Raw genomic sequence first — 15,739 nt, 5'->3', positions numbered from 1 at the left:
CCCTCCTTTAGATTTTAATCTTTTTGGACCTAAGGGATTATTACACAAAAAGATCAAGCGCTTGTTTTATTCGGCTCATTAAAAGTATCGAAAATTCATCCCTTCTGTATTGTTTTATGCTTTTTCGGACTTAAGGGATTAGATGATGAAAAAGGATTTTTGGAGTTTCCTTTACGTCCCTTTTTAGACTCTCTAAAATTGAAAAGGACCGAGTTATCTTTGTCGTTAAACTCGTTAAAACCTAATAGAGACAAACTTGTCCATAGCAGACAAGAACAAGTTTGACTATCGCTAGGCTCGTTAAAATGTAGCGATGGGTTTGCTTGAAGGGAAAATTATAGAATAAGCATATGTTATCCTCCTCAATCTTGACAAAAATAAAAAGGTACTGGTCAGCAATGACTGGTGAAAAATTGGGAAGAAAACTTGAAGAAACTTTATCGGTAGCAAGTCGCTCTTGAACATGACACTTTCACTCCGCATCCAAGTCGGGTTGGGTTGTTTCATTCACCGGTCACATCACCATGGTCACATCACACCATCCACATTTGGGGTTAATCCTACCAATCCATCATGTCAGTGTCGCCGGTATGTTCAAGAGAAGTCGCTCAGAGAATTCAGCTGTGTATCACCCACTACAATACATTTACACTCCATTCATTCATGACCGCCACCCTAAACCTTATATCACCAGACCATTTTCATCTCCATTAAAATAATTTGCTCTGTTTCGTGTCATTGATGTTGGATTCATTAAGGCCCTCCTATGACGGATCGCTTCTTGTCGACATTAGCTCATTATCCAAGAAGTCGATCTAGGGACACCGCTTTCAGTACTTTGAAGCTTGCATGCCTCAATGGCAAGTTTCTCACTTCCGGCAACAGGTTTACATCAATTACCTTCGACCGAAAGATTTTGCGTGGTGTTCGATGCCAAGTCCTTTATTCACACCACGTGAATTGTACTGCAGTACCTTGAGGGTCATTATCATTCTCGGTGATTCCTTTTGCACCTGTTAACAGCTTACATCATTGGTTGGTAATCAGGAGATGTCTTTCCATGTTCGACTCCAGAACGTCTCTCAAATGGATCGACTTGTACTTTGAGTGCAGATCGAACGAGACTGAAGACCCCGGATCTAGTTTCATCCATCCAGGCTGCGATATATATTCAGGAAAATAAAGACATCAAATGTACATCATTGCTGCACAGATAATCATCCAATCAAAGGGATGATGGCTCTACCAGAATCATCAGTCTACACTCAGACGATTGTCTGTCCTATGTACATGAAAATGAATTTATAAAGCTAAGCATGGGAATGCCTGCCTTAGCTAGATCATGAAAATATTATGAAGATAATGTATTGTATTGTATCTTATTATAGGTCTCCTTCCAGCTTGAAAGAACTTCAGATCCTCGTGATAAAGCATTTCACCCGACATCAAAAATATTAACGACCTCATGCTTTAGGGGGCAACTGTTATAGACATTTTTGGGCACTACAACCCCAAGCATAAAATGTCCATAAACCAAGGGCTCCTAAGTCCCTAAAAGTGTTGTTCCAACCCCTAAAGGAATAAGGTCAACTGATTACAGCTTCTCCCAGAAGTTCTCCATTAAAAACTACTCAGAACTGGTCAAAACATGATCATTTCACCTGCTCCATAGGCAAAGTTCATTGCATCTCACCTAAGTACACTTAGTGGGTGCATTGCATTTCAAAAAGCCCTTCTATGGGGTGTGATGGGCGAGAAGAGACAAATGGCAGTGTCAATCTGCGAGGTGGAGAAGCATGGAATCTTCCAGAAACTTCTCCTGTGACACTTGCCTCTTTGAATTCGACCAAGGATGAGTAAGAGATCATCAATCTCCAAGTGGAAGAAAGAACTATCAGGGGGAAGACACTAATCAAATCACAAGCTAACTCATCTCCCTTACAGACATCTATATATGGGTCCCTCATCCTAGAGATCCAGAAGCTGGAATTTTGCATCTTGTAAGGAATTGTTGTTGGTTTCTTGAGGCAACATCATAGTGTTGGGTGATCTAAGCTTTGAATGAGGTGAAGAAGGGCTTACTTGCTGAGAGAATGATGTTAGTTCAAAACAACTGGTTGTAACTCTCTTGGCTCTTTCTTGATTATCAATAAAGCTATTCAATTTTTCCTCCATACTCTTGTGTAATCTATGTTTTGTGCATTTGTATGGTCAATTTACATCTGATCCTAGATTGTTTATGATAATAGATCCATGTTCTCGTATAGTGTTATGCTGCTTTCATTCTACAGGTACTCTGTAAAGCTGGTTATACAAGGAAGCAAGTAGCAAAGGACTATCAGAAGAGAGAGCAATCGAGCAAGGAACCAAGTGCAAGACAGAGGTTGGTCTCCTTTATTCTTCTCTCATCTATCTTTCATAAAAGAAAATGAAAGTAGTTTTACTTTGTTTGTTTCCAAGGCACCTACCTGCCTTAGTGGGATTAGCAGTTCTGTATAGACACTTTTCCTTGTAACAAAATGGTGACTCCGCTGGGGAGCGACTAGGTTGTTTGTCTATCTACATTTGTTTACTTTATGAACTTACAGACGGAGCCTGAAGTCGAGCCAAGTAGCTTTCGAACTGCATTTTCTATGCAAATGCAAAGTAGATAAATTTCGCTTCAATCAATCTCCGGGTTTTGTTTATGAATTAAACAACTGATTTACAAACTCTCTAATTGCCCTTGTGGTGGCTCTAGTAACCTCCTTAGATCTACCCCTGTTGTTGATTTACTGATTACCACTAGCTCGGCCAAAATCCCCGAAATGAACTGCAAACTGTGACCCGAAACCCAATCAAAGTCTCGTTTCTGGTCCAGCACACTCTCTGTTCTGAGAATCTCAAATTCAGCGCACTTCTCGAGTGTAGCAGGCGTGCTGCATTTCAAATTCACTGTGTTATAGGTGCGCTGATCAGACTAGGCATTGTTCCTAAAATTTTGGTTTCTCTGTTCACTCTTTTCAGATCTATTCAAGAATTTTGCTACTTGTAATCAGTACACCTCTGTTTGAAACCCCTTTCCTTGTTGTTATTCTGCCTCCATTGTGCAAAGAACTGTAAATTTTTTTGTGTATTTGTTGAGTCATTTTCAATTCTCCTTTGCAAAAAAGTAACGTAATTGTACTGTCGTTTCTTGATTTGAAAGTGTCGCAAGTGTTGTTTTCAGTCATAGAAGAGAGTCTGATTGGTCTTGATAGTCGATTACCCTATTACTATTGTATTTGATCTGAATTAGTAGTTTTTCTAGTGTCGAAAGCAAGTTTCCATTTCCAAATCGCAAAGTGTCATCATTGTCTTCATTTTGATTTTGAAAAGAAACTTGTTAGTAATTGTCGCTTTGAAAAGTAATTCAGATTTGCGCATTAGCTTTCTTTTTATCATTCACATAATAAGAAGGCTAAAAAAAATAAATGCATGTGCATTTGCATTTAGATTGTTTGATTGGTGTGATTTAGGATAGTGCATATAGTGTGTGCTCTATGCTCTTTGCTGAAAGAATACTGTCTCTCTTTCCTTAGTAGCTAGGATTTTCATAGCACAAAGAAGATAAAACAACTGTTTCTCATCTTAGATTGCATTTTAGGAATTGTACCTCTACATCACGCGGTGAACCTGAAAGGAAAATTTCTTAAGCAAGTTCAACTATAAAATAAATTTAATGAATCTAACAACGCTTTGGATCCTAATGCACAACATCTAGAAGTCTAGGCTCGAGACGTATTCCGCCGTCGTAAAGCCTGGTAACTGTTGTTTTCACTGTTGGTTGGGTGATTCCTCCACTTTGAGATGATAAGTGCCAGTACGGACTTGTGCTCCCACGTACCATCGAGTATATTTTGGGAGACCACAATAGGGTTAATCCTTTATCCATAGGAAGCCGTGTTTGCCGCCCTATCAATCGCAATGCACTGAACACAACATTCAGGAAGATTGACTGCTGTATCGTAAAAAGTATTCTACAGTTTTGTGATTGGTTTGGTAATCCCTCTGCCTAGATTTCAATAGCAGTCCCTTTCATTCCTTTTCAGACTCCTTAACGGAAAAAGTCCATCTGAGCACTTGTCACTTCAGGCTCATTAAAAATCGAAGGCGACTAGAGTCATCTTTTGTTTTTTCTCGACTCTTAAAAATTGAAAAAAAAAGTTGCGTCAAAGCATCTAAAATTTATTTTAAACGGAATAATCACCACCTTTCCTACATTGGTCTTAGGTTGAGAGAATGGAGTCCACCAACCAAGGAGTTCCCCTTGGAGGAAATCCTAGTCCCTTCTTCTCTTGGGGAGATGTTGGTGCACCCCACATGGCCACATTGTCACTTCCAGGATTGACAATTGGTTTGCCCATATGGCTTTTCTCAACCTTCGTCGTTCAGAACACCGCAATTCCTGAACAATCGAGTCAGCAACTAGACAATTCCAGAGTTACCCCCCAACCCTCTACTTCGTCCAATTCTTCCTCTCCTCCTTCCTCTTCGCTTGATGAGGCTGGTAAAGCCAAAAATCAAGTACTTGAGAAGAAGAAGGAAAAGAAGGAGAAAGAGAAGAAGAAGAAGGAGCCAAAGGCGAAAAGGAGCAACCAAGCATCGTCTAGCAAAAACCCACACACTGCACCGACCAGGCCTAAATCGCCATGTGTCATTTGCAAAGGAGACCACTATCACAGAGATTGTCCCTGCATCCCTCGGATCTTAAGGGACTAGTCCCCTCGTTTGCACAACCCGATGTCGTCAACCCATGATGATCATGTTGAAAGCACACCGTCGACTAGTGAAAGTGAAGCCCTTAGACAAAAAGGAAAGTGCAAATTTCCTTGTAAACTCTGTGAAGGCGATCACGCCATCCATCGTTGTCCCTTCTTAGACAATGCTAAAAGAGTTTTGGACGATCGTCCGGTTTCAGCGTTAGGACTTCCTCCTGGATATAAGAAACTCTTGCTGAGTCTGTCACTAGTTGAAAATCCGGATGACCTGCCCAGGTGGTCGGCCGAAGCGTCTATCATTGAAGATAAAGCATCTAAACCCATACCAGACGAAAGTCAAAAGGTCGAGGCAGCAGTTGACCCGGTCTTGCCTTCAGAGGTTCCATCTTTAGATGATACACTCACCGAAGAGAACAAAGATGATACCGTCCAAATTCTTTTCGTAAACACAGACTCCGATGAACATGGGGGAAATTTACCCATTCCTTTACTGCAGGAAGGAAGTTCATCAGAGTCGTACCCGGCCGTCTATTCGGTCCCACCTCCAAGAAACCTAGTTGTTTCCTTCGACTGGAATCAGCTAGGCAGACCCCGTTTACCGGCTAGTGTACCATTCCGAATCATTGCTCAAGTATATAGAATGGTTATGGCCGGTACCATCATAGATGAAGGGGCTTCTGTGAGTATCCTTTCCTCGACTGCTTGGAAAGCGCTTGGTTCGCCATCGCTTTTGCCTGAGATGAGAAATCTAACAGGCTTTGACAAAGGAACCAGTCAACCGTTAGGGATCCTTCCCAATGTGCCCATAACATTGACAGGGGAAACCGTTCACATGAATGTAATGGTAGTCCAAGGACCCCTGGATTATAATCTACTCCTTGGACGAGACTATATTTATTGCATGGGAGCCATTGTCTCATCACTCTTTAGAGTAATGTGTTTTCCGCACAAAGGAAGAGTGGTCAAGCTCGTATACCAACTTTCATTCCCCAGTTCACGCATAGAAAATAGTCATATACCATCCCTGAATTGTCTTTTCACGCAAGGAATGTCTCATCATTCTCCAGTCCGTTCACCCGATGAGCGCGAGTAATTCGGGGGACACGACTGAAACCCAGGGGGCATGCAACCTGGTTTGCTTCGGCAGGAAAACTTCAGGTATAGCATAGGTTTCCGCGAGAGGTATATGACTAGTCTGACACTCCCGTCCGAAATTGGAAAAGGGGGTTGGACTAGAACAAGATTCCCTTGTCAAAGTTATGTGAGTGGAGGCGTCTGCGCCATTCACCTTTGTCTATTTCGGTAGACATCGCCGAGGAAGTGTTTTGTTTGTGGTACAAATAGAACAATCTTTGGTAACCTGAAAGAGGTAGGCCTTTTTGACAAAACAAATGTTTTGTCTGCGAAATTCCGGGGTAACCTTGAAACACTATGTCTCTATACCTGGGGGCATGCAAACCTTTTGGCGTGCAAGCAAAGAGAAACCATTTATTTTTTTAAATTTGTAGGTCCTCTAACCCTTTAAACTCGTAGGATTGGTCATTTCCTAACTTGCATAAAGAAAGGATGTGGGGCAAAGATTTGAAAAATTGTCGTTTTTATATATGAGACATCCTTATTATACGACTGGATATATCGAGCAGTTTTAACACAGATTTCATACTCGTTAAAAAAATAAACATAATCATTGAGAAAATGTTTCCCCCAACATTTAAGCTCAATAAAAAATGAACCAATTTCTGGTAAATAACCGTCATGAATGTAGTACTTCAGCCTTTAAGGCCTTGGTCATGTTCTCATCATCACCTCCACTCTGTATTGGTCGATCATTCACCTCCATTTGATTGTTTACCCCTTTTGAGGAACAGCTGCAAAGAGTGATCATGTTAGCCATCCTTGTAACACTCATGATTGGGAAATTCCAAACCTTACCTGGAATCAGCTGCTACCCAAATTTATCACTCGTTCCTCAAAGAGGAGTCTCCTTTAATCTCTTTTCAACTGACTCGTAAAATATGAAAATGTTTCCGAGCTATTGGCCTCTCCAGCTCGTTAAAGGGATCGGCAGTGCCATCCCTCCTTTATATTTTAATCTTTTTGGACCTGAGGGATTATTACACAAAAAGATCGAGCGCTTGTTTTATTCGGCTCGTTAAAAGTATCAGAAATTCATCCCTTCTGTATTGTTTTATACTTTTTCGGACTTAAGGGACTAGAAGATAAAAAAGGATTTTTGGAGTTTCCTTTACGTCCGTTTTCAGACTCTCTAAAATTGAAAAGGACCGAGTTATCTTTGTTGTTAAACTCGTTAAAACCTAATAGAGACAAACTTGTCCATAGCAGACAAGAATGAGTTTCACTATCGCTAGGCTCATTAGAACATAGCGATGGGTTTGCCCGAAGGGAAAATTATAGAACAAGCATATGTTATCCTCCTCAAGCTTGACAAGAATAAAGAGGTACTGGTCAGCAATGACTAGGGAAAAATTGGGAAGAAAACTTGAAGAAACTTTGTCGGTAGCAAGTCGCTCTTGAACATGACACTTTCACTCTGCATCCAAGTCGGGTTGGGTTGTTTCATTCACCGGTCACATCACACCATCCACATTTGGGGTTAATGCTACCAATCCACTATGTCAGTGTCGCCGGTATGTTCAAGAGAAGTCACTCAGAGAATTCACCTGTGTGTCACCCACTGCAATACATTTACACTCCATTCTTTCATGACTGCCACCCTAAACCTTATATCACCAGACCGTTTTCATCTCCATCAAAATAATTTGCTCCGTTCTGTGTCATTGATGTGGGATTCATTAAGGCCCTCCTATGATGGATCGCTTCTTGTTGACATCAGCTCATTATCCAAGAAGTCGATCTAGGGACACCCCTTTCAGTACTTTGAAGCTTGCATGCCTCAATGGAAAGTTTCTCACTTCCGGCAACAGCTTTACATCAATTACCTTCGACCGAAAGATTTTGCGTGGTGTTCGGTGCCAAGTCATTTATTCACACCACGTTAATTGTACTGAAGTACCTTGAGGGTCATTATCATTATCGGTGATTCCTCTCGCGCCTGTTAACAGCTTACATCATTGGTTGGTAATCAGGTGATGTCTTTCCATGTTCGACTCCAGAATGTCTCTCACGTGGATCAACTTGTACTTTGAGTGAAGATCGAACGAGACTGAAGACCCCGGATCTAGTTTCATCCATCCGGGCTGCGATATATATTCAGTAAAATAAAGACATCAAATGTACATCATTGCTGCACAGATAATCATCCAATCAAAGGGATGATGGCTCTACCAGAATCATCAGTCTACACTCAGACGATTGCCTGTCCTATGTACATGAAAATGAATTTATAAAGCTGAGCATGGGAATGCTTGCCTCAGCTAGATCATGAAAATATTATGAAGATAATGTATTGTATTGTATCTTATTATAGGTCTCCTTCCGTCTTGAAAGAACTTTGGATCCTCATGATAAAGCATTTCACCCGACATCAAAAAGATTAACGACCTCATGCTTTAGGGGCAACTGTTATAGACATTTTTGGGCACTACAACCCCAAGCATAAAATGTCCATAAACCAAGGGCTCCTAAGTCCCTAAAAGTGTTGTTCCAACCCCTAAAGGAATAAGGTCAACTGATTACAGCTTCTCCCAGAAGTTCTCCATGAAAAACTACTCAGAACTGGTCAAAACAGGATCATTTCACATGCTCCATAGGAAAAGTGCGTTGCATCTCACCTAAGTACACTTAGTGGGTTTGTTGCATTTCAAAAATCCCTTCTATGGGGTGCGATGGGCGAGAAGAGACAAATGGCAGTGTCAATCTGTGAGGTGGAGAAGCATGGGATCTTCCAGAAACTTCTACTGTGGCACTCTCCTCTCTGAATTCGACCAAGGATGAGTAAGAGATCATCAATCTCCAAGTGGAAGCAAGAACTATCAGAGGGAAGACACTAATCAAATCACAAACTGACTCATCTCCCTTACAGACATCTATATATGGGTCCCTCATCCCAGAGATACAGAGGCTGGAATTTTGCATCTTGTAAGGAATTGTTGTTGGTTTCTTGAGGCAACATCATAGTGTTAGGTGATCTAAGCTTTACATGAGGTGAAGAAGGGCTTACTTGCTGAGAGGATGATGCTGGGTCAGAACAACTGGTTGTAACTCTCTTGGCTCTTTCTTGATTATCAATAAAGCTATTCTAGTTTTCCTCCATACTCTTGTGTAATCTATGTTTTGTGCATTTGTATGGTCAATTTACATCTGATCCTAGATTGTTTATGATAATAGATCCATGTTCTCATATGGTGTTATGCTACTTTGACTCTACAGGTACTCTGTAAAGCTGGGTATACAAGGAAGCAAGTAGCAAAGGACTATCAGAAGAGAGAGGAATCGAGCAAGGAACCAAGCGCAAGACAGAGGTTGGTCTCCTTTATTCTTCTCTCATCTATCTTTCGTAAAGGAAAACGAAAGTAGTTTTACTTTGTTTGTTTCTAAGGCAGCTACCCACCTTAGTGGGATTAACAGTTCTGTATAGACACTTTTCCTTGTAACACTAACCATGATATGGGTTTGATGTAGAGGATTATGATTGAGTAACAGTTGCATTGCTCGATATCTGTTTAGGAGGAGGAGAAGGAGAAAAGTGGTGTTATGGTTGAGAGTTAAAGATGCCTGTGGAAGGAGGAGGTGTGTGGAATGGAGGGTGGCAGGGCTACCAGCGTGGTAGAAATGGAGGATGGGGAGGTCGAGGTTTTCATCATCGAATAGCTGTGGTGGGCTTCCTTGTTATCTTTGTGGTGATGCCATTGGTTTTTTTGGCAGCTAAGTTTCTTCACTCTGCATCTACATCTGCAACTGGTAAGATTCTTCCCTCCCTCCTCCCTCACTTCTAAGCTTCTTCCTGCCCTCCTCCCTCATTAGGTTGCTTCTGTCTCTTTTTTTGGGGTGGGTCAGCATTTAATTTATCTTTATTGGCAAGCATGCCCTTTCTTATTACAATGAAGTGTAGGCTTCTTACAACATTCAAGTAATATCTCCATTACAATGAACTGTAGTCATATTATACTACTTTAGAAAGATCCCTTTCATTGAGAACCCATTGAACAATGTATTTATGTGATTTGAGCCTTAGCAGGGAATTACCATTGCTCCTAGTTAACCATTGAACCAAGACCCCATGGACCTGCTTCAAAATTTGATTTGCCTTCACCACCCTCAATTAACCATTGAACCAAAACCCCATGGAGCTACTTTGGAATTTGATTTTCCTTTTAGCTTTTTCGCAGGATCTAAAGGCGTAGATGTTATCAAATTTACTTTCCTCGCTTATTGTCAAAAGTTTAGTACCTCTAGCATTTTTCCAAAAATTTTGTGAGCTTTCTTTATAGGTTTCCTTTCATTTGACCTATGTGAAGCTGTGAACTCCATCTTTGCATTAACATGGTACAATACCTACCAGGAGAAAGATTCAACATTTGTACCTCTCTCATGCAAGAGCAAAGGTTTTACCAACTGTCCCTAGGGTAATTTCCTTTGCCAAAGATAATGAAACCATTCATCCTGATATCAAGAAATAACAATGCTCTTCCCATTTTTTAACAAAGGGAAATGCATATGACTGGTAAATTCGTTGGGCAATTGCTCGGTGAATTCACTGGGCACTCCTCATTTTGAGTAGGATGGTACTAAGTGTGCACTGGATTATGCATAAGAAGGATGGGTATTATAAAAATATATATGTTAAGGGTTCAGTTCAACATCTTACTCATGGGAATTGAATATTGTGGGAATTGAATCTGGGTGGGAAGGGTAACAATCATTCTTCCCATCTACTCATTATCCAAGCCAGACCCACTTTTCATTCATAAAGGTAAATCCACTTCTCATTAGTCAAGCTAAAACCAAATCTGATCCACCCAACCTAGACCCAATTCACAACTACAATCTTGTTCACCAGCTACTTTCTACTATACATATCATTTTCACACTGTTCCCATAGTGTTCAGAGCACATTGTCCAAAACAAACGATAGATATTATACACACCATTTTATTATTGATGTGTTATGAAATATTGATCTTAGCATATGCATGATAGCAAAGCAACCCCCTTTTTAGCGTTTCAGTATTTTTATAGATATTCTTCTCCATCAAGTCTTTCTACCTGACCTTTATTGCATTTTTTATCATTTAAAATAGCAGGGGACAACTTCTTAGGAGATGGATCTGTTAGAATGGTATTCTCTTTCCACGTCTTGAAAACCAATTCTATTTTTCTATGGCCATTTTGTTCTTTTTCAGGATCTCGACAATGCACTTGCACTTACGTTATTCTAATCCCAGAAAATAAATAATGTCCCTAAACTGAAATTTAATCGACCTGAATGGATTAAAATAGAGAGGAATTATTGAGGATACTGGAGCTCTATCATATTTTTAAAATCACTCTTATCTATTTATCTGTGGGGTTCATAGGAACAAGTAGATGACTGGAGAAAGCAGAGTTTAACAAAGAGCATTGAGTCTCTCTTCCCAAAGGAGGCAAGTATAAGAAACCTGTTGCATTTGGATATCTTAAATTTCATTTCTCCCCTATTGAGCACAGAATTGAAAATAAAATTTATTTACTGGGTAAGTGATTGATGTCATAACAGCTATCACAAAGGACTCGGGAACCCTAAACTTAAATACTTTTGGACAGAATGACTTATCTTCCTCATAGGTATGAGAAAAGCCCTCTAAAGTAAACCAAAGGGATATTACCAACTCTGAGGTACTATTGGTGAAGATTTTGGTTATTTTCTCTATTGAACATGTAAGGAAACCTATGTGATGATGATCTATGTAGTTGAGTAGGGTCGTATTAAACACGAAGTGAAAACTGACATTGGCAGGGGTGCTTCTCTATTTCTAACAGTGTACATCAAGCAGAGGCAAATGACTTTTGGAGACAGCTCAGAAAAGTTACATTCACAACAAGAGGTTGTGATCTTCAATGAAGAAGGCAAGGAAAATCCTGAGGGGTTTAAAATGAATGACGAGGTGCAGAGAAAAACTTCCAATGATGAAGAACTTCTTACGAGGTTTCAAGAGGATGACACAGGAAGTGAACATCGAGACTTCAAAGAGAATGCTCTTGATGGTAAGTTTTGATTTTCCCTGGTTAATTAATCTATGATGTTGGTAGCCTACTGTAAGGTAATGTCTAGTCAAACTCCTCAGACAATGGTTGTTGTAATGTAGACCATTTTCAGCTTGAAGAAAGTTCAACAAAGTTTCACAGAGGGTAAAATTCTTTCCTGCACTAGATCACTACTTTTTGTTCTCATGGAAAAGGGAATTGTTATATTATTTTCCAAAATCCTTTTTGAATGTTACTTCTCCGATAGAAAAATTTTAAATTTCTTAGGTTTTAGCATAGAATGCTTTAATTTATAGTAGTTTAATTCTTACAACAATTGAGACAAAAGAGGAGGGAGAAAAGGTCCACAGAGCTGATTCAACAAGATGAAGAAAAATGAGTTGAGCTTGAAAATGCAATAATCAAACATTCCAAGGAGGTAGATTCTGTTGTCCTAGGAAAATACAACATTTGGAGGCGAGAGAATGAGAACAAGAATTTTGAATCCACTGTTACATTGATGTGAGACCAACTGATCATGGCTAGGGTGTATTCAAGCATTTCCTAGGCTAGGAATAATCTTGATTTATACCATGAATTGATGCTTCGTATTAAAGAATGTCAACGTACATTGGGTCAGGCTAATGCAAATTCTGATCTACCTCAAAGGTAATAGTTTTAGCATTGGCTGCTTCTAAATCAAGAGTAGCAAGTGCTTCCATTTGCATTTGGTGCTCATATCCTTTGTTTCTTTTAAAGTTTCAGTCTGTGTGTCAATCATTCTACTTTTCATTCTCTTTTTCATAGCCGATAATTGATATGAATGTTTCAGTGCACCTGAGAAGATCAAGGCTATGGGTCATGTCCTATCCAAGGCTAGAGAACAATTTTATGACTGTGGGATAGTAACAAAGAAGTTGTGAGCCATGCTTTAGTCTGCAGACAAGCAAGTAAGGACCTTGAAAAAGCAAAGTAAATTTTTAAGTCAGCTGGCAGCAAAGACTGTTCCCAAGGGCCTGCACTATCTGTCCATGTGATTGACCATGGATTATTACTTACTTGCCCTTGAAAAGCGAAATTTCCTAAAAAGGACAAGCTGGAGGATCCAACTCTTTATCACTATGCATTATTTTCTGACAATGTATTGGTTGCATCTCTGGTTGTGAATTAGACTGTCATGAATGCTAAAGTGAAGTGTTACTAATTTAAATTACTCTAAAGTTTGAGAGTCCAACAATTTTGCTGCATTTTACATTTAATATTTGGATCTCATTGTAGGTGATTTGCATGTGTTTGTAGGAATCTGAGAAACATGTATTTCATCTCATCATAGACAAGTTAAATTTTGGGGCCATGAAAATGTGGTTTTTACTTAATCCCCCAGGGAAAGCTGCGATACATGTAGAAAATGTAGATGATTTTAAATGGCTCAATTCGTCCTATTGCCCTGTGCTTCGCCAAATTGAATCCATAGCTATGAAAGAGTATTATTTCAAGGCAGATCACTCGACTACACTCTCAGTACATTCATCCAATTTGAAATATATAAATCCAAAATATTTATCAATGCTAAATCATCTTCATTTCTATCTTCCACAAGTTTATCCCAAAATGGACAAGATCCTTTTCTTGGATGATGATATTGTGGTGCAGAGAGATTTGACACCCTTGTGGTCAGTAGATCTTCATGGAAAGGTTAATGGTTCAGTGGAAAATTGTGGAGAAGGCTTTCACCGGTTTGACAAATACCTTCATTTTTCCAATCCGCACATAGCCAGGCACATTGATCCTAATGCTTGTGGTTGGGCATATGGGATGAATGTATTTGATCTCAAAGAATGGGAGAAACAAGATATAACTGGAATATATCACAGGTGGTAGAACATGGTAATTGTGTAGTGTGGTTTATTTATGTTAATTCCTGTGATGCTTACTTTAAAGTATTTGAAGTAAATCTGAAGTAATTGGCTAGAAAACTTAATGGGTTTTTCTTTGTTCGATTTCTAAGTTTTTCTTTCATTGTATGTCAGAGTGAGGATAGAGTGTTGTGGAAGCTTGCAACACTACCCCCTGGATTGAATGTTTTTTCACTTGACCCATCCTTTGGACAAGCCTTGGCATGTGTTGGGTTTAGGATATAATCCTAGTTTGGACCGTTGAGAGATTGACAATGCAGCTGTTGTTCATTACACTAGGAACATGAAACCTTGGTTAGAGCTGTAAATGACGAAGTGCAGGCCTTACTAGACAAAATATATAAAATATGATCATCCTTTCTTACAACAGTGCAATATAAATGAATAGCTGTGACGTCAATATTCATATTGCAATAGATTGTCAAATGTAAAGTGTAAAGGCCCTTGATTTTGGTTGATAATTCATTCTAATTCATTTGTTTTTTGAGTTCTGCAGAAGGTTTCTAGTTTATGGCTTAATGAGTCAGGTTTTTGGAGGTACAGTGGCCTAGCCAAGTTTAAGATTTACAAATTTTATGTCCTCATTGTATTCCTTGATAGTTGGAAGTAAACTCCTATATAAGTATTCTTTTCTTTGTTAGTTAATATTTCTATTTCATCAACTAATTACACAAATTGTTCTTCCAAGAACACAAAGAAGTAAGAGACACAAAGATTTAGGCTTTCAAGGCAGGGAAAAAACTCTCAATAGGGGAAAACCCAACAATCCTCCTCTTAATGAATTTATTCAAAATGATATATCCAACATAAGACCAAAGGGTCCCTCCAAGTCAGCCCTCCTCTTTACATCAAGGTCAATAGTTGAGTCTCTGCCTAGTCAATGTCAGAAGCAGCTTCTAAATTTCTGTCCTATTGTAGGTTTAGTCTCTTATTATAATACAATGACTTCCAATTACAGACTCTTTTCCTTCTGTTATTGATCTTTGGCTACTACAACAAACCCTTGACTCTTTACCACAAATATTTATATCCTGCTACAAATAGATAGCGTTAGATTGAGATTCAACTTAGTCACAGATTTCGGTTTCTTCAAGTGTTGTAGAATTCTTTTTATCCTCAGTTTTTCTTCTCCCGTTGGATTACAAACTTTGAGCTTTTTCACTTTCTTGGTTGCTAGCCAAAAGAGGTCAAATATAGGCTAAAACGCCTGGATATCATTCTCCATGAGCTTTGACTTAACTAAACAAAGAGTGACTATGCATGGATTGTTCCCTTTGTAATGTTGAAATGTCCTGCAATCTTTGCATGTGACAAGATGCAATAGTCCTAATTGGACAACACTGAAACTAGCTCAATTCAATGTTTAACTGCCATGATGAATTCCTTCATTTTCCCATAGAAACTATGCTGCAATATTCTCACATGGAGCGAGGGTTAATTTGCACATGGACATCTCTCTTTTGACAATAAAGGAAATGTGCTAGGCTCTCATCTAATTTATGTTCCTAGGATATAATAAACTTATGGTGTATGAGTTATCATCATTCATACTCCTTAGTTATATTATATGTGCTCCCTGTCTTTGTGCTCATGGCTGAAATAAATAAATCTCCATTGAATTTCTATTAGCATCATTCAGAAACTCTTGATTGATTGATGCTCTATGAAACACATCAGCTCTAAGTTACTCATAATCCACTCTCTTGTTGAGTTAGAGATCAATTGCCACGGTTCTGGAGCTATTGCATTTCCTAAAGGAGTTGCTAATTTGGTTTATGTACGACTGTTAAGAATTTCTCTCTCCTTACCTGGAGTGTTCTTAAGCATTTTTGGGTGGATTTCTTCTTACTAGAGTCATTTCCCTCTCCCCTGAGCATTATTTTCGTTTGCTGGGGTGAGTTTGAGCTCAATCTTGGTTGTCTAAGAGGCCATAGGTACTAG

The 15,739-nt window shown here is 39.3% G+C and overlaps 1 pseudogene; it reads left to right on the top strand.

The window, feature by feature from the left end:
• The window catches only part of LOC149213150 (polygalacturonate 4-alpha-galacturonosyltransferase-like), a 39,343-nt pseudogene extending 25,157 nt beyond the window's left edge, over positions 1–14,186 (top strand).
• The last annotated feature ends 1,553 nt before the right edge of the window (positions 14,187–15,739 follow it).

Source organism: Pinus tabuliformis, chromosome 1_1 (genome assembly GCF_031772625.1).
Source record: "Pinus tabuliformis cultivar Carrire ecotype Pingquan chromosome 1_1, CPIR1, whole genome shotgun sequence".
Lineage (NCBI taxonomy): Eukaryota > Viridiplantae > Streptophyta > Pinopsida > Pinales > Pinaceae > Pinus > Pinus tabuliformis.
This window is presented reverse-complemented; position numbering and strand designations above follow the sequence as displayed.